This window comes from Neofelis nebulosa, chromosome 1 (genome assembly GCF_028018385.1).
Source record: "Neofelis nebulosa isolate mNeoNeb1 chromosome 1, mNeoNeb1.pri, whole genome shotgun sequence".
NCBI lineage: Eukaryota > Metazoa > Chordata > Mammalia > Carnivora > Felidae > Neofelis > Neofelis nebulosa.
The window spans coordinates 202,618,756-202,638,479 of record NC_080782.1 but is presented as its reverse complement, the minus strand read 5'-3'; the positions used below and the strand labels follow the sequence as shown (position 1 = coordinate 202,638,479).

Sequence of the window (19,724 nt, the reverse complement as noted above, 5' to 3'; positions counted from 1 at the left end):
AATATTCCAATGTATGTATATATTACATTTTCTTTACTCATCTGTCAATGAACATTAAGTCTGCTCCCATATAATATCTTGAAATGCCATTTCTCTAAATTGTTTTTTAGATTTAAAAAATCACCCTATCCAGACTCGCCTCAGTTTACAAAATGGTGGCTTTGGGGAAAGGTTATAAGTTGATTATTTAGAATTTAGGATCCATTTACTTTACATGCAAGGTTTGTGTTTAACTTAGAATTTAAGACTGTATATTTTTAGTGAAAAAGTTATCAACATTTTAACATTATAATTAAATGAGGCAGAATGAAGCAGAATGACAATTTATATGGGTAATAAAAGTATTAAAGCAGAAATAAGGAAGGATTTTGCTACAACTTTTAGAAACGTTAGAGGAATGCAGAAGTTGGTAACACTCAATGATTATTCTTCCTAATATTAAGGTAAGGGTAATATCTTTTATTTTTTTAATTTTCCTGGAACTATATTTACACTAATTAGCCATGATAATTAGAATTCTCTCTTTCTCCCTCCATGTGTGTGTATGTGTGTTTATGTGTGTTTACTCTCAAAATTAAGAGGAAAAATAAAAGGCTGACCTTCCTGAGGTAATGGTGCTAACAGCCGTTATTGACAAAGCAAGTTAGGTTGGGGGGCACCTGGGTGGTTCAGTCGGTTGAGCGTCCAACTTCAGCTGAGGTCATGATCTCACAGTTCATGAGTTTGAACCCCACATTGGGCTCTGTGCTAACAAGCTCAGAGCCTGGAGCCTGCTTTGGATTCTATGTTTCCCTCCCTCTGCCTCTCCCCTCCTCACATGGTCTCTCTGTGTCTCTCAACAAAATGAATAAATGTTAAATTTTTTTTTTAAAAAGTTAGGAGGAAGAATATATGAAACTATGTGAAAAAGAAACTGCTTTGTGATGAATTTACCTTTTCTGGGAGAGGTAAAAGGCAGAGAGATAAGGAAAAGGAGAAAGAGATTACAATACAGTAAGACTCCTATTGTGGCTTGGGGAGAAGGAAACGAGGGCAGTCCATATTAGAATCTTAGAGGAAGGTCTGTGAAGCTTGAATACACACTTTAAATATTTTGTATTTAAAATTTTTAAATGTAAAGAGATAGTTTTCTGTCACAGAACTCCCAATATCAATGCCCAACACATTCTTCATGGGTAGCAGTAACACTATTCTTAGTGTCACAAATAACCCTTAAATCTTATATCAGCATCAGCGGCAGAGGCAGAGGGTCCTTGAGATATATCTTATTTATTCAAGTAAGGCATGGATTCTAAAAGGTTGAGATAGACTTCTTTAGATAATAAGGGAAGAGTAAGCTTTGAAACCAAATTTCAATTTCAGCTACCAGGAAAAGCTGTCAGCCTAAGTCAGGGAGCTGTCTGGAATGTGTCCGGGGGAAAAGGCCTATCCACCTGGCTCTCCATATGTATCACCCGTCCCAGAGCTACAGGACTTAGCAGAAATTGAACTGGGGGAAATCGAACTGGAAGAAAGGATGAGCCAGACTTGGCTGAAAACGGTGTCTGAAGTGGGCAGCACAGTGAGCTCCGGACTTCTACAGAAAGAGGTACTGAGAACAATGTCAGAGAGGACTCCAAAATACTGAACCCTGTGAAAACTGGGTGAGGAGCCAGCCAAATACTCCAGATTAGGGCAGTGGGGGATCGGGAAATAGAATTTCTGACATTTTGCCCAAGTCTTCACTGCTCACAGGCAGCTCCTCTTGGCCTTGCTGGGGTGCTTATCTCTAGTGTATTTTCGGGGAATTGAACATCCTCAAGAATTTGGAGGACGTAGTACAGGAATCATACAAGGCTTCCAGGGTCAGTAAAATGCTGCTGCATTGTTCATGAATGTTCTATTTGAAGTAACTTTATTGAAATGATTTCCTTTTTCACTGTTTCAACCATAACACGCATATGGAAAATTAATGAAATGCTCTCTTTTCCTAGATAAAAACTGCATTGTTATTGTAAAACACGAGCCTTTAACAGTGCTGTGGAAAAAGAGCTGGACCAAGAGCCAGGAACCCGGCTCTGCCATTGTGCTCCTGGGCATTTCACTCACACTGTCTTAGATTCGGTTCTCTCAGCTGTAAAATGAGCAGGTTGGGCCAGATCATCTCTGAGGCCTATTCCACATGCATAATTGTACAGATCCATCATTATTATCACTACTTAATGTGAGCAGCTATCTTGTCAGCGTGTACATATTCCAATTCAAAGCTGTTGGCTTAATATAATAAGACTTTTTAAAACATCGATTTAATTTCCATGGGAAGAAAACTGAAGTAATTGATTAAACAAATTTTAAAATAATATAATTTAGCTTGCTGGTCCTTTTCTTAGAATGGAAAAAATAGTTTGATTTCCTATAAAATCTATTCAAGTTGCACCTTCTTCCAATATTTTGTTACAGATTTTCCCTCTGCCAACAGCAGTCACCCATTTTAATTGAATGGAGGAAAACAGTTCTGATTGTGTATGTCATTCTATTGGATTTTATATCATTGAATTTCAAGCCGGTTTCACTGGGACCTGCCAAGAGTGGCTTATGCCAACCTCTGAGTCTCCTTGTTACACTTCTATCCTGGGTAGCATTGTTTGCCTTTTTGTCTGCTCTCTGATTAAACTGACATCATTTTGCCTTTTGTGACTCTGGTGTCATTTTCTGTTGACAGTGTCTAGTAATGGTAACAGACTTGTGTCCTTGTGGAATGGGTAGAAGTCATTGATTGGTTAGGTGTATTAATGCAGGCCTGTTAAATGACATGCAGACTTGTCTTTGTGCTAAGTGGCAGCTGAATGGGTGCCAGTGAGAGAGGTTATTAAGCACAGATAAGAAGCAGCACCTCTATTCACTGGCAATGTCACTTTCTCCCACTTGAGGAGAGACATTTGTTCAAGACATTTTTTTTCTCCTCTCACTGACGATATTTAAGGCAGAAAGTTGCTAAGGTGCTGCTGACTGCAGAATAGATTGTTTTGAGAAGGTGAACTCTAGAGAAAGATCCGTTTAAAACGGTTATTCTTGAAAACCATATTGCATTGAATGGAAATGTTTAAATAAGAACAATTACATTGTTAACACTATCAGAAAACAAACAAACAAACAAACAAAAAGCATAGAGGCCCAGTGACAAGATGTGCCATCGATCATTGCTGTATATCATTTGGAAATGAAAATAATTTTAAAACGATTTTATCTTCTGGGGTCTTCAAAGAAATAAGAAGATAGCAAAATCTAGTCAAGCCTGTGAAATTTTTCTAAGTAATTAAATTAGAAATAAAGTGATGATGGGGCGCCCGGGTGGCTCAGTCAGTTGAGCGTCCGACTTCAGCTTCAGCTCGGGTCCTGGTCTCGCGTTCTGAGTTCTAGCCCCGCGACGGGCTCTGTGCTGACAGCTCGGAGCCTGGAGTCTGCTTCCAATTCTGCGTCTCCCTCTCTTTCTGCCCCTCCCCTGCTCATGCTCTGTCTCTTTGTCTCTCTCTCTGTCAAAAATAAATTGAAAAAAAAAAAGAAAGAAAGTGATGAAAACTATCTTTATTTTTGTTTTATTGTTTAAATATCCAGGCATAGATTGCATATGGTCTAAGTTAACTAGGGATGTGATAGTATAGCATTAGGCTGTAAATTACAAACTTGTGAAAGTCTTTCTATTCACAAGAAAACGTCTTGACCGGTCTTTCTTTGTAAATTGAGAAAGGCTGACATTTTCTGTGCAGCTTTAACTGATATTTGCCAGGCTTGTTATTTGTGGGTTTTTGCTGTACTTTGAAATATTCCACAAATCCTAACTTAGAATCAATCACAGCCTTCAGTAGTTTAGCCTGTTGCAATGATTTACCGCTTCTGCTGTCTTCCTTCAGTCTCCAGCTTCACGTATATATACACCCTTTTCTGTCTTCGCACAAAGCAGTTGTAAATGTTTGTTTATAAAATGTATCAAATTTAATTGGTAAGTTCAAGTCACTCTCTTAGGCACTAGAGGCAGAGACAAATGCACAATATACATCAATCCTCTATTTCCATTATGTAACCTCTTTGAACTTCCATTCTATCTTCTATAAAATGAGGATTACAATAAATCAGAGAGTTGCTCTACGAATTAGCTGAAAAAGTGGATAGAAACATCTAGTTCACTGCCAGCCACAGAGTTGATTATTAATAAATGTAAAAATATCTTTATCTCAAATCATTATGAATGTGTGAAATCACAGCATCTTGGTTCTACTCTATTTCACCCTGAATCAGATTTGCCCAGTAACTATTCCTTACTGATAATAAATGAAAGCTCAAGATAGGAGAGAAGATCTCTGATATGTTTATCTTTTTGTTCTACAAAAGGCGGAAGTCTAACATAAGAACACACATAAAAATATATGCCTCTTATTTACTCGGCGACTGATATTTCAAATGCACTGCTTTGTTTCATGTCTCATCTCAAACCTTTGAAGTATTATCTTTATTTTAAAAATAAAGAATCTTAGCTGTGAGATGTTAAGTAAATTCTGTAAGATATCCTGCTTGGGAACAAACCTGAGCCTCACGTCTCCTAATTTCAAGCTTTTTATTACTTAAAAAGTCCTTTTGAACTATGCTCCAGCATCAACCTCTAAAGACATTACAGCTGTTTGATACTGAGCTATCAGACAGTATTAATAATTTCAAGGAAACTAGCAGAAAGGAGGCCCCAAGAAAACAGTGAGAACTGAAGACACAGACATTAGTCATGGCTCCCAGGTCTTTCCTTTCTGCGTCTGACATTCTTTCTCTGGGCCAAGTAATAGAAATTATTTCTAAGTGAGGTTTTTGTCACCTCATACAGCAACAAGTGTTTACATTACCAATGTTTCCATTGTATAACCCAGATAGTTGTATAACTTATGTGACATCAGAGAGCCACAACTCATAAATCCATAGATTTTAGGATGGGTTACTGTAAACAATCCTAAACCAAGGACTAAGGGCTCCCCTCCTGGCAAATAGAATTAGTCTATTTATAAGAAGGTACAATTACCAGCGTGCTTACACAGATACTAGACAGGATGACTTATCTTTCTTCCCCCCCCAAGTGTGTCACCAGATGTGTATGTTTACTTGCTCTCCAACCCAGTTTATATTATTGAGAATATTAATTCCCTTTCAGAGAAATGATACAAAATATGTGTGTGTGCGTAAAATAGCTTTTTAAATATATTTCTTACAAAATCATAGGATTGTAAGTTTGAAAAAAAAAACATTAGCTGATCTGCCCTTTCATCTTATTGTTTTGAGAAAATTAGAATAGTTATTCTTTGGATCAATTTTTTCAGCACTAAATTCACTTTGCTTTGTATTGCATCCAGTTTGTTCATTTATTCATGCAACAAATATTATTCTGGGCCTAATATACAGCAAATCAGACAAACATCCCTGCTCTCGAGATATTTATATTCTACTGAGGAAAACAGACAAAAACTCAAGTAAGGTAACATCTATCTATACATAATATAGCATGTTAGATACTAAGTAATAAGAAGAATACAAATTAAGCAAGAAAAGTAGAGAGTAAGTTGGCAAGGGCCAGGATGGGGAGACAAAATCTAGATACATTGGTCAGGAGAGGTCTCTGTGAGAAGATGGTGTGGTGTCTAGAACGGAAGGAATGAGGAAGTGAAATGTGTGTCTTACTGGGGAAGAGAATCCCAAGCAGGGATCAGCATGTACAAAGGTGCTGAGACAGGAGAACCTCTGTTCTGGAGGAATGGCAGTCTAGTGTGCCTGGAACAGAATCAGGTGGTAGATCATAAGGTCAGACAAATAATGGGGTGCTATGTCATGCAGGATGAGCACTGAATATGTATCTGTATTCTTCATTTAACTGAAGTTTCTAGAAGTCAGTGTCTTTTTAGCATGCTAAATCTATTCACCCAACGGTCTTGAATCTATATGCCTAACATAATGTCTTCTTTATAAATCTCAGATCCAAGTTTATTGGTTGAAAGAACAATGTTTTAAAATCTAATTTTTTTGACCTATTGAAATGAGATTCCATTAGTTCATGCCGAAATTTTAAGACATAATAATTATTTGAAGAAATACATAATTATATCACTTTCAAAATTGTTAACTGCCTTGTGAACTACTTTATGATTTTCTGCATATTCTCTTGAGCATAAAATTTCAAAAACTTCTTGGTCATAGAGGCTCACATACATGTCCAAATTACAGAAGCTACTAATTATTTATTAGCCACTACTCCATATGCAACTATCTTCCCAGTTCTATTCTCATTTCCCAAGATCTCAGGTAAGACTTGGCTTATATATTAAATGCATGTTTGGGAGTAAAAACTAGTTCTCCCTAATTCAGTTGGGATTCAGCATTTTTAGGTTTGATTAACCACAAATCATAATGCTTCTCGGAAATTGATATTAATATATACATCTCTTTATACTATCTTAGATTCTGTAATATTTTCCAGAATATGCAGTATTGTTTCTTGTACTTTTAAAACTTACTCTGATAAATATAAATGAACACACGTCTCTTTTCTAGCTCTCAACTATATTGTGCTTCCTAATGACATAGTTTACCATTAACTGTAATAATAAATCAGGCTTAAAGAATTCTGGCTAAAACATTGCCAGAAACAACAGAATGCAGAGAATGGCAAGATGCCATAGCGGGCCATATGACTTACAGTAAGTTGTCTGAAAAGCAGTTTTTAAATATTCTTACAATCTCCTTATGCACTTTCTCCTTTGATGCAGAGGAATGAATACTTACTCTGAAAAAATAACCTTTGTTGAATGTTTCTTCTCACACATTCTGACATCTGCCATACAGCTATGGTGCTGAAATAGGATTTCACATCAAGTATTTATATAATAATATATAACAGTAGAAAACATTATTAGAGACCATTTACGAAGACCCAAAATGCGTAACATTTTCGTTTAAAGAAAGCTTAGCAATTCTATGTAGATAATATTAGTTATCTTATCTCTGTAATAAAAATGTACTAAAAATTAAATTTTACATCCTGTAATAGAACTATGAACACACACACACACAAAAATTGCACACCAAAAATACATGAAATTGAACCCGAGTTGTTTCACTTGGTGCGTGTTACTCTACTTCATACATTTCTCCCAGTCTGGCACATTTGAGAAATGCCTAGAAAATGTCAAATTAAGAAAAAGCCAATGCGGCATCTTCATGTTATTCCGATCCCTGCAATTCTCATGTCTGGGTGACATAAATGGAATGGCAGCTGTTTCTTCAGTGCATTTGATATATACTCTCAGAGTCATTTCCTGATGGATATTTTGGTTGTTACATTTCCAGTTGTTGCAGCAGCGATGATGACTCTGACACTCTTCTTTCGAGGTAATTAAACTTTCAGCCCATCTGTGCAGTAACTTTCATAATATTTTCAAAGGGCACGGAATGCTTTTAATATTTGTACCACTTCACTGTTACTTGCTCAGGGACCTATTATCTAGCTGAACATTGTTGAAACAAGTTTTTCAAAACCTGGCTAGTGAAAGGGGACATGAAAATGTCACATGAGCAGGAAAGTAATGCAACTGATGCTGAATTTTAAAATAACCCGAAGGGTACCTTGTTTACCAAAACCGCAGTTCGCAGTTAGGCATTTTATCTTTGACTCTCTATGATGTCAAATCGTCAAGTGAAACGGTGAGTTCTGAGTATGATCTTTCTTGTTCTGGAGATACTGTCTGCTTTGAGAAGTTTTTATCTTTTGTGTACTACAGGAAGAGAAGTTAAATTAGTGTTAAAATAGTGAAGAAATGATGAGGTAAGTAGACACAGAAAGACGATATGTTTATAAGACCGGAGTGTTTCAAAATCATATACAGCGTATAAAAATAATGATTATTGTCTCTAGAAAGTAAACTTTAATGCATCAGTTAGTGTCTAATAACAACTTAGATGTAAACAAGGTCTGATAGAGAAGAGGAACTTTTATGTTTTGAAATGTGCTCTTAATTGAGTCACTTTTTTCTTGTTATCAGTATTTATTGTAGGAAGTTTAAAGATAAAGGTATGAAGGGGCACCTGAGGGTCTCATTCGGTTGAGCATCCCACTCTTGATTTTGGCTCAGGTGTGGTCTCATGGCTCCTGAGGGGAAGACCCAGGTCGGGCTCTGCACTGACAGCACGGATCCTGCTTAGGATTCCCTCTCTCCCTCGCCCCCGCTCATGTGTGCGCACTCTGACTCTCTCTCTCAAAAGAAATAATAAAATAAACATTAAATAAAAGTTATGAAAAAATTCGAATTTTAAAATCTTCTCTAACTCCAATATTCTCATTAATTACTATTATCAATTTAATTTTGTACATACTTAAGTAGACACAAATTAGCAGTCCCCTAGGCATTTTGTTTTACTGCCTGCTGTTTTATCATTAACATTTCGAAAGATAAGTCACATTTCTTTCAATGTCAGCATAGACTTTCATCAATTGGAAATAACATGTATCATTTAGTGGATCCCTTTTTATTGTTATACAATGTCTATTTTTGATGACTTGTCCTTTTCTATGACTTTTCTTATTTTATATTTAGAAATATTATTCTTTTATAAACAAAAGATATATATTCATCCATATTTTCTTCTGTTTTTAAAAATATGTTATTTAACTAAAAAGTATTTAATTTATTTAAATTTATTTTTGTGAAAAGAATAAATCGGTGATTTTATTTTTTTCCCTAAACTGTCAGAATGATCTAAATGCCATTTATGTTATTTTTTACTCTCGCCTCTAATTTTCCAGTTGCTTTGTTTATTAGCACTTTCACACTTTATTATTCTTCTTGACTCATTTTCAATGATTTATAGATCATTAGCATCAAAATAGAATATCAAAACTTTTATAAATATGTGACTAAAATCCTATGATAGAACATTTATAAATACTAAACACTTATAAATAACTAAAATCCTGTAATGGAACACTAAATCGTCTTTATAAAAAGAGAACACAAAGAACTTTAAAATGTATCATTAAGTTTTTAGATAAATATTGTATTTAGATAAATACAAGACAGTGAGATCAAAATGAGTGAATTCAGTGTATATGTTAGCTTCCTGGTATGTTCAAGCTCTGCTGTGTACATGTGTCCCAAAGGTGAAGAAGATATAGTCCTTTTCCTTAAGATACTTTCAATGCCATTTGGAAAGGTTGTGATAGAATTGATGTACATGTAGTGTGATGTGCAAGTAGTTCATTCAACTCACCTTGGCTGTCAGGAAAGAACTCCTGGAGGAGACACATCTGAACTTAATGATAAAGGATGAATAAGAATTTTCCAGGAAAACAAAGGTAAGCCTGATACCACATGAATAAAGCCGTGGAAATGTATAACAAAAAGTTTAAGGGAACTGGAAATAGCAATATTGTAAAACCACGTAAGTTCAGCTATTCTCTGATAGTTTGGTAACCAGAAGCAGAAAAGAAAAGCGTCATCATACCCAAATGCCTGTCTGGCTATCATCTGTCTGTCTGTCTGCCTCTCTATCTATCCAGCCACAAATCTTATTTTTGGCCAAAACAATAATTGCAGAGAGAATAAGACAGAAAGAGAACCTATAAGAAAAAGAATATGAATAAGAAGCATTACAATGTTTGCTAACACAGAGTTGATCAGCATAAACTAAAATGATATTTTCTTTTAGTTGTTCCTCTGCTTACTACTTACTAGATGTACAAAAGGAAGCTTACTGAACTTTGTAGAGTACTGGCAATCCAACATTACAGGAATAGAATGGAGTAAAACCAGCAAATGCCCTCCTGTAACATGGTATATGCAGCAAGAGAGTGTTTTATTCTAAAATTTTAAGTAAAATACTCTTAATTTATCTTTAAATCAAAATGCAAGAAAAAAGGTCGCAAGAATAGAGTAGCTTAAGTTAGTGTTAGTCATTCTATATATAATATTATACTGGGTTTGGTGAGGAAATTGAAATAGGAAATTATTCCTGATCTTGTGGAATTTACAATATGTTCACTTATACAAACGGGAAAATAGTGAATATTGTCTTTATCAATGTTGGCTTTGTTAGGAGACACATACCACTAGTTTCAAACAAACTCCATAATTTGTAATTTATTAGAATTTTTATATTTAATTTTGAAATTCCAATGAGTGCTTTCATACTTAAATATGAAATATATGACATATATAGTTAATTTCTATCATAATGGCTGCATTACTCTTAAAAAAACATACATGAAACACCTTATGTTGACCATCTTATTACTCTAAATTTTTAAATTCACTCTAAAAATTACTTTGAATTTTTGTCTTTATTTTTTAAAATATCATTAACTACAAAGTGATGCCATTATGTAGGTTTTGTCATTCTAACTTTTTCAAAGAAGTAATAAAGATACAGCCCAACAAAAGTAAAATTCTGCTGTGGAAATGGCTTATTCTCCTACTCTTTCCTCTTGATTTGTGGGTAGATTAGCTCATTCTAAATCTTCTCTCTCTCCTCTGACATTTCTCCAAGGTGTCTACATTGTAAAGGAGACTGGCTTTTCATTGGTCCCAAACAATCATGACATAATTTCTTACTGCCTTATCCAAACCATCTAAAAACACTCCAGTTAATTTTCTTATATAGAAAGAGATAGAATGAAAACAAGTGACTGTTATACACACTCTGATTTTAACATGAAATTCCACTGCATTTTAGGTGAGTTTCATTGAACTGGAAACAGATGGCTACAGTAAATCAGGTTGTAGAGCAGTTTGCACTATGCAGTACAGGATTTGTAGCACGAATCTCACAAAGATAAGACATTGTTTTATAATCAGATTCATGGAAAGTCACTATTCATCCCTTATCTCATGAGGAAAGGGGATAACGTGAATTAAACAGTTGATTTAAAATATACATCTAGAGAAACACAATCACTAAATATTTGAATCGCTTAGTGGGCTGACAATCAGCAGGCCCGTTCTTCATGAGGAATGTAGCAAACAGGACACAGTTACTTTTCTAATAATGTGGATATACTAGTGTCATGCTATCTGGGGAGTAAAGAAAAGGCATTTGTCCCTGTTCTTTTGAGAAGTAACGAGATACATCTTACCTCCCCTCTCAAAAACAGACTTCAAATGATTAGGCACAAAATGTCATAATAGGCATAATGAGTATTCACTTTACAGAATTTCTTTAAGAATCCTATGTTACAGGGGCGCTTGGGTGGCTCAGTCGGGTAAGCGTCTGACTTTGCTCAGGTCATGATCTCACGGTTGGTGAGTTCAAGCCCCGCATCGGGCTCTGTGCTGACAGGGCACAGCCCACTTTGGATCCTCTGCCTCCCTCTCTCTGCACCCACTTGCACACATGCTCTCTCTCAAAAATAAATACAAACTTTTTTTTTTAAAGTCCTGTGTTACAGAAACTTAACATTAATCTAGACTCCTTTTTAAGTATTCTTTACTTTACTTTCTGAGTTAACACCAGAAAAGACAGACTATATTTGTCAAGAATCTCGTATTTAAATGAGTACAAATATTAACAAAATTTACTTTAATTACCTTAACATGTTTTCAGCATTAAATGCAATTCATTATTTGAAACAATTTTCAACCACATGCTATTTTTGTAGCTAATTCACTAAATTTTACTTACTACATTTAGCCAAGTTGACAGAAAAGAAGTTCACAGCAGTGGCTTTCTTCATGGAGGGAAATTCACTTTATTTCTCCCACAGGGATCTCACTAGAGGTTCAGCATTTACATTTCTCAGGAATCTTAATATTCTCAGTGGGGTCAAAATAATTGTTTTAGGCATTTAGTGCTTGAATAAATCAAGACTGGCCCAAATTATCTGAACACGTACAGAAGTCATGCCAAAACAGCACCATTCCATATTTTAGAATACATAGTTATCTATAGTCTTCTCTTGTTCCTCCCACAAAATCTAAAAGCTTGGTTCAGCCTAAATTTTACACATTGGCTTAACTTAAACTGCCTGTGCAAATATGAAAATGTATACATTTTAACTAGACATATTTACAAATATTTCAATGAAATATTTCAGGGATTGCTAATCAAAAAATAAATTATGTAATGTGGTAGCTTATTATTAGAACTATAGAATATTCATAGGAAATCTGAAAGTAAATATCCTTTCTCATAACCAAGGACGTAGCCAATATTCAAAATTTGTGATGGTCATACAGCCATTGAAAGAGGCACCTCAACTGGTGAGCAGTATTATTAACAGCTTTATATTCTTTATTTATGTCAAGTAAAATCCACATTGTTCATTACTATGATGTCAACTCTGGTGCCTGTATTACCCTCCTGAGCACACAGTTTGAGGCACTGCATGTTACAATTGATAACTCTTACTGAAAGAGGAAGAAGAGGTGGGGGCAGTTTTCAAGGGACCCTACCTCCCTTGATATGGAAACTAAAGGCATAGTGGAAGGCAAAGCTAAAAACTAGGCAGTAAGGGATGAGGACCATTCTCTTCCATGGGATGACCGATGGGATGTTAGTGACGGGTACACAGCCACATTTGGCAGTTATATGGGGAGGAAGCCCAAGAAAGTTGGGATCATAGGGAGAAAGGAGGTTTCCAGGCAGTTTCCCACAGAACTCAAGACACGTTTTGGATTCATTGTGACTAGGTAGGCAGGTGGAACTAGAAATGTGGATTAACCTAGTTTAAGGAGACAGTGATAGAATGAACATACTTGTGCTTTCTCCTATTCAGCTAAGGTCTCCCATTAGTATAAAAATATCCTTGTGACATTTGCTAGTGTGTCTCTTTACACAGAAAATGAAGTGTATAGAGCTAGATAGAATATTCCAAATGTGAGCCGATTCCCATGTAGTGCAGTAGGATTACCATATCCTTTTGTATTAATAAATACATTAAATTCTCTATACATGGTCCTGGGTGTTTTCTGTATATAGATCCCTTCTGTAGTTCTGCAACCCATAAACCTCTGAGAAATGAAAGCTCTTTCATATGTGATGCAAACTTGTTTGCACAAAACCTGATTTGACTCATGAAGAGGTATTTTATGGTCTTTATTAATCCCATCTGATGTGAATATTGGCAGCTTTCACTACAAAAATGTCAAGCTGCCTTGTAACTCATTGGGAATATTTCAGTATAAATACTATTTCACTCTTCTGAAATTGGAAAAATTGTGAATTCTAAAACACTTCTGCGTCTGAGGGTTTTAGGTAGGTGATTATAGATCTGAACTCACCCCTTTAAAACTCACAAAATTAAAACATGAAATAGGTACCATTTCTGCATTACATATATGTTGATGAATTGCTCAAGGTAATAGAGCTAATTAATAAACTTTCTAGAATGTAAAACACAGCAATCTGGTTTCAGAGTCCATTCTTCTCCTTCTGAAACTTCATGATCACCTGACATGACCTTATATAAAGGTCAATATCCAGTATGATAACATTCTGTTCAATGGACATCATTTAATGTGTATTTTCTTGGCCAGTGAAGTCTTTCATCTGCCCCAAGCATTTGCACGCCTCTTTTTTTAATGTTTATTTTTTTATTTTGAGAGGGAGAGAGTGGAGGGAGGGCAAAGAGAGAGTGGAGGAGGGGCAGAAAGAGAAGGAGAGAGAAAATCCCAAGCAGGCTCCACACTGTTAGCGCAGAGCCTGACACAGGGCCTCGATTCCACAGTGTGAGATCATGAGCCGAAATCAAGAGTGGAACACTTAACCGACTGAGCCATCTAGGCATCCCAAGATTTTGCACCTCTAATAGCCATTTTGTCCAGGGATTTGATTTCTTTAAGCCTTACTGGACATCCTAAAGAAATGTTCAGATGATGTAATGAGGAGTCCTCAATACTATGATTCTATTCTGGAAGCAATAAGTAAGACAAAGAAGGGCAAGGTGTTCTTGATTTGTTTGTTTGTTGCTGTTTTCCAAAACATCTCACTTAGCTATGTGGGAAAATAAAAGTAAGATATTGGAAAATCTCTTTCTCTTAAACCAACAGAGAAGAAAAATATTATGCATTAATTTTTAATTGGGAGGGATCTTATTATATTTTATTTAGTCTAAGTTGTTTTTTAGTCCAAATTTTGAAAAGCTCCAAATCTCCCTTACTAGAGGTAAATTCTTAACACCACCGACATCATAGAAAAAAATAATTTCATCTCAAGTCACATATTATATTATACATATATACACATATATGTGTATATATGTATATATTACACATATATTACATATATATGTATATATGTATATATATTACATTATATATGTACATATATATATATCTGCATATATTCATATATATATTCTTAGTGCTGCCACAAAAATATCACGGTGTATATAACAGCACGATAATTACATAGTAAGCACTTAATCTTTTCAAGAGCTAAATTTGAAGTATGTAACTCCCTATGGAATATAACTCAATAATGCATTAGTTTTACATGTATTTCTATTAACTATTCTATTTTTTCTTTCCAATTATTAAGCTTCTCTTTCAGCATAACTTCAGGCTACAAATACTCTTTTGTCTATTGCCTTTAGTAGATAATTTATATTCTTGTGATTTGTTACATTTGCATGTTATGCATTTATAGTTACATTACCCACTAAAAAAAGATTAGATTGTTGGAGAAGTTAACAACGTTATGAAACTAGCACATTGATTAAGAGGTGTATTCATTTATTCAAGAATTATTTATCAATTTTTCTACCATTTGCTATGTCCACCGTCATCACTAGGAATAAACTAAGAAATTAATACAAAATGTCCCCTCCCCTCACACAGCTAATGGTCATTTCCCTATTCCATCAAAGACACCTAAATAATACAGAACTTCTAATAATTTCTGTCTTTTTATTCCTAAAATAAATTTCTCATTCTTAAACCTCTGAGGTCTCTTTGATAGACATATTCATATTGGCTTGTTATAAGAATTCCTATTCTTTTAAAGTGGACACCAAACTGTCTTGATTATTACAGCTTTGTAATATACCTTGAAATCCAGAATCATGATGCCCCAGTTTTGTTTTTCTTTTTCAGGATTGCTTTGGCTATTTGGGGTCTTTTGTGGTTCCATACAAATTTTAGGATTGTTTGTTCTAGCTCTGCAAAAAATGCTGGTGGCATTAAATGTGTAGATTGTTTGGGTAGTATAGACATTTTAACAATGTTTGTTCTTCCAATCCATGTGCATGGAATGTTTTTCCATTTCTTTGTGTCCTTTTCAGTTTATTTCATACATGTTGTATAGCTTTCACAGTATAGATCTTTTACCTCTTTAGTTAGCTTGATTTCTAGGGATCTTATTGTTTTGGTGAAATTGCAAAAAGGATTGATTCCTTGATTTCTTTTTCTGCTGCTTCATTATTGGTATATAAAAATACAAAAGATTTCTGTGCATTGATTTTATATCCTGCAGTTTTGCTGAATTCCTGTACTCTAGTAATTTTTTGGTGGAAGTCTTTCAGGTTGTCTACATAGAGTATCAGGTTGTCTGCAAACATTGGAAATTTGACTCCTTTTTGCCGGTTTGCATGCCTTTTATTTCCTTTTATTGTCTGACTGCTGAGGCTGAGCAGAGAAAGGGGAACCCTCTTGCACTGTTGGTTGGAATGCAAATTGGTGCAGCCACTCTGGAAGGCAGTATGGAGGCTCCTCAAAAAACTAAAAATAGAACTACCCTACAATCCAGCAATTGTTCTATTAGGTATTTACCCAAAGGACACAGAAATACAAATTCTGAGGGGTACATGCACTCCAATGTTTATAGCAGCATTATCAACAATATAGCCAAACTAAAGGGGTGCCTGGGTGGCTCAGTCTGTTAAGCATCTAACTTTTGGTTTTGACTCAGGTTGTAAGTCTGAGCCCCAAACTGGACTCAGGGCTGTTCATGGGGCCTGCTTAAGATTCTTTCTCTTACTCTCTCTCTCTGCCCTCCCCCTTGCACGGACACATGTGTGCTCTCTCTCTTTCTCAAAATAAATAAATAAACTTAAGGAAAAAAAAACAACAACAACAATAGTCAAACAGTGGAGTGAGCCCAAATGTCCATTGACTGATGAATGGACAAAGATGATGTGGCATATATATATGTATATAATCATTATATCTATCTATCTATCTATCTATCATCTATATGTATATGTATGGTCATGGAATATTACTCAGCCATCAAAAACAATTAAATCTTGCCATTTGTAATAATGTGGATAGAAATAGAGTGTATTATGCTAAGTGAAATAAGGCAATCAGAGAAAGACAAATACAGCATATGATTACATTCATATGTGGAATTTAAGAAACAAAACAGATGAACATATGGGGGTGGGGGGGAAGAGGAGAGAGGGAAATAAATTGCAAGAGACTCTTAACAATAGAGAACAAATTGAGGGTTGATGGAGGGAGGTGGATAGGAGATGGGCTAGATGGGTGATGAGTATTAATGACGGCACTTGTGATGAGCACTGGGTGTTGTATGTAAGTGATGTATCAGTGAATTTTACTCCTGAAACCAATAATGCGCTGTAAGTTAACTAACTTAAAATTAAATTTTAAAAAATACACCCTATTGGAAGAGGCTGAAAAATATTCTTGTGACAACTATTCTTTTTTCAGTTTTGTCAATGTTTGCTATGTATATGAAGTGATATTGGGTAAATTCATCTTTTAAACTATTTTGTTTTTCTGAAGAATTAATCATTTTATAATTATGATCTCCCTCTTTGTCTTCAGCAATGTATTTTGGTTTGAATTTCATTTTGTCTAATATTACAATAAACACATTTGCCTTCTTATGATTAATGTATGCCTAATGTATTTTTCCAACATTTTATTTCTTTGGTTTTCTTTGCCATATTTTTTATTTTTTAACAAATACCATTGATAATTTTAGTTTCAATTTAGTGTTTGCAATTTTAGGCAACTCTTGGCATTATACCACATTCCATTTTATCAATCATTAGTTATCAGTTCATTAATTCCTTCCTCAGATATGATAGTGTTTCTGTCACCATAATCTCCTTCATTGGATTCTTTTAAGTTTTTAATTCCAATAAGTTAACATACAGTATTGTATTAGTTTCAGGTGCACAACATAGTAATTTACCACTTCCATACATCAGCTAGTGCTCTTGTACACTCTTTAACATCATCATCTATTTAACCCATCCCCATACCCACCTACCCTCTTGTAACCATCAGTTTGTTCTCTATACTTAAGAGTGTTTCTTGATTTGCTTCTCTCTCTCTCTTTTCCCCTTTGCTTGTTTGTTTTGTTTCTTAAATTCCACATATGAGTGAAATTATATGGTATTTGCCTTTCTCTGACTTATTTTGCTTAGTATAATACACTCTAATGTCATCCACGTTGTTGCAAATAGCAAGATTTCATTCTTTTTATGCTGAGTAATATTCCATTTTACATATATATGTGTGCACATATACACACACACGTACCACCTCTTTTTTATTCATTCATCAGGCAATGAACATTTGAGCTCGTTCTATAATTTGCCCACTGGGGATAAAGCTGTATAAATATTGAGGTGCAAGTATCCCTTCAAATTAGTTTTTTTTAATTAGTATTTTTATATTCTTTGGATAAATATCTAGTAGTGTAACTGAAGGATCTTAGTTTAGTTCTATTTTTAGCTTTTTGTGGAACTTCCATACTGTTTTCCAGAGTGACTGCATCAGTTTGCATTCCCACCAACAATGCAACAATGCAATGTGTTCCCCTTTCTCCACATCACTATCACTATGTCGTACAACTGAAGCTAATGATGTGTCAACTGTACTCAAATAAAAAACAAAATAAATTAATTAAGTGCTAGGCTTATTAAATCAGCAGGCAATATTATGAGAAGATATTGTACTCCCAGTTCCTCAATTTATTCATTAAAGACATCACAGTATATCTAGCTTTTGTGTTTCCCCTCATTGTGAAAATATAGATGTGATACTCTCTGTACCTGTTTACATGCTGCTGAAATTGAAGTTATTGGATAATATGATAGCTTAAGTTATTATCCATGTCTCAGGATAAAAAAACCCAAAAAAACAAAAATTACATTTTAATCATACCCTGTCTTATATGTTGCCGTTGGCATTTTAAACTATTCAGTATATTACCATTTATTAGCACCTCCTATGCAACATACTAAGCAGAAAAATAAAAATATAAATTATTTTCTCTTCCTAAAAAGTGCACAAACCAGAAGGGACTAGTAAGTAAGTAAACACCATGAACATAATATGATATGCTAAAATACAGATACAAATAAATTACATTAAGAAAAATTCCACATGGAATTTCCTAGGAAGCTTTTCAAAATCCAAGAAGTAAATATTCCTATTTCTACTTCTAACATTTCTTAGCAAAGTTGTTTGAATATGGTAGGAGAGAAGAAGCCAAATTGTAGTATAAATGCCTTAAGATTTGCTATTCTGGAGATATGCTGTGGGTTACTTCACTTTACTGTTCATATAACTTTCATTATTTTCAAAATCTCTTTTCTCTCCATCCTATTCCTTGTTCTTGCCCTATTTCCTTTTCTCCTCTTTTCCTTTGTCTTTGCTTTTCAAATATGGCAAAGGCAGTCGCTTTTTTTTCCTCAGTGATAGAAATCTTGTTGACCCTTGAACAAGAACATTAAGTTATTCCAACAAACTTTGAATTGGGCAAATAATTTTACCATTTTTATTATTATTTGGTACTTGTTTTACAATCACGTAATGTAGTCAAAAGAAAATTAAATTCTGACTTTTGAAAACATTTTTTCTCAAGTGTATAAACAGATGAGAAATCACCACAGAACCCAATTAAATATTGCAATTAGTTATTGCAATAAAAAGCTTCCAGGCTCCACTATTGCAATAAGAACCTTAACAAATGTGTAGTTTAATAAATATTTGCATAAGTAAAGTTCCAGAAATTTTTTTTAGGAAAGTGGCCCAAAATAACTAATAAAATCATCATCATATTTTTTTTTGGAGGGGGAACAGTAGAAAATGAATAGATTTACTATTTTATGAAAGTTGATGTTGGGTTTTTAGGATTTTTTTTAGGCTATTAGAGAATAAATTATGCAAATTTAGAACTTAGAGCAATATCTACCAGGTAGCAGTAAATGTTTTAAATAATAAATCGGTCTATACTGATTTTTACCAACTTCATATCAAAAAATAATTTAATGTAAAAATTTTTTTCTGTTACAAAAATATTTACTTTATATAGTTACATCTTTTAAATTTTCTATAGTTCCTAGCATGAGTCTAAACTGATAGGAGGATTACATTTAAAGAAAAAACATTTAGAGATTATCCTACACTATTCCCTCATACTACTGTGATGGAAAATTAGGACAATGGAACACAAAAATATTATCCATGACTTTTATTAGAGGGAAAACAAGAATGAACACATACTGCTACTGACTTATTTATTTCTTGTATTATTTTAATTTTATTTTTATTTTGTACATATATTATTAACATTATATTGAGTATTCTTAGCTCATTTTTCAAATATTAGTTGACCATATATGTGTAAGTTTGCTTCTGGGCTTTTGCTCCTTGTCCATTGGTATATGAGTCTGTTTTTATGTCAGTGAGAAACTGTTTTGGTTACTATAGTTTTTATATTTTGAAATCAAGAATTATGGTACAGGTTTG

At 34.3% G+C, this 19,724-nt stretch overlaps 2 long non-coding RNA genes across 3 annotated transcripts in view; one reads left to right on the top strand and one right to left on the bottom strand.

Annotated features, from left to right (window-relative positions):
* Positions 1–1,877: 1,877 nt before the first annotated feature.
* Positions 1,878–7,273, bottom strand: LOC131484758 (uncharacterized). Its single transcript, XR_009248435.1, has 3 exons — positions 7,114–7,273; positions 6,793–6,860; positions 1,878–3,512 (listed from the first exon to the last, which is right to left on the bottom strand). It is a non-coding gene; the product is annotated as an uncharacterized LOC131484758 (long non-coding RNA).
* Positions 7,274–7,281: 8 nt separating this feature from the next.
* LOC131484762 (uncharacterized) overlaps positions 7,282–19,724 on the top strand; it is an 80,637-nt gene continuing 68,194 nt past the window's right edge. Inside the window, exon 1 of one of the 2 annotated variants that reach the window (XR_009248436.1) lies at positions 7,282–7,398. This is a non-coding gene — a long non-coding RNA (uncharacterized LOC131484762). The remainder of the gene's footprint in view (positions 7,399–19,724) is intronic. The other variant, XR_009248437.1, reaches the window with a different exon arrangement.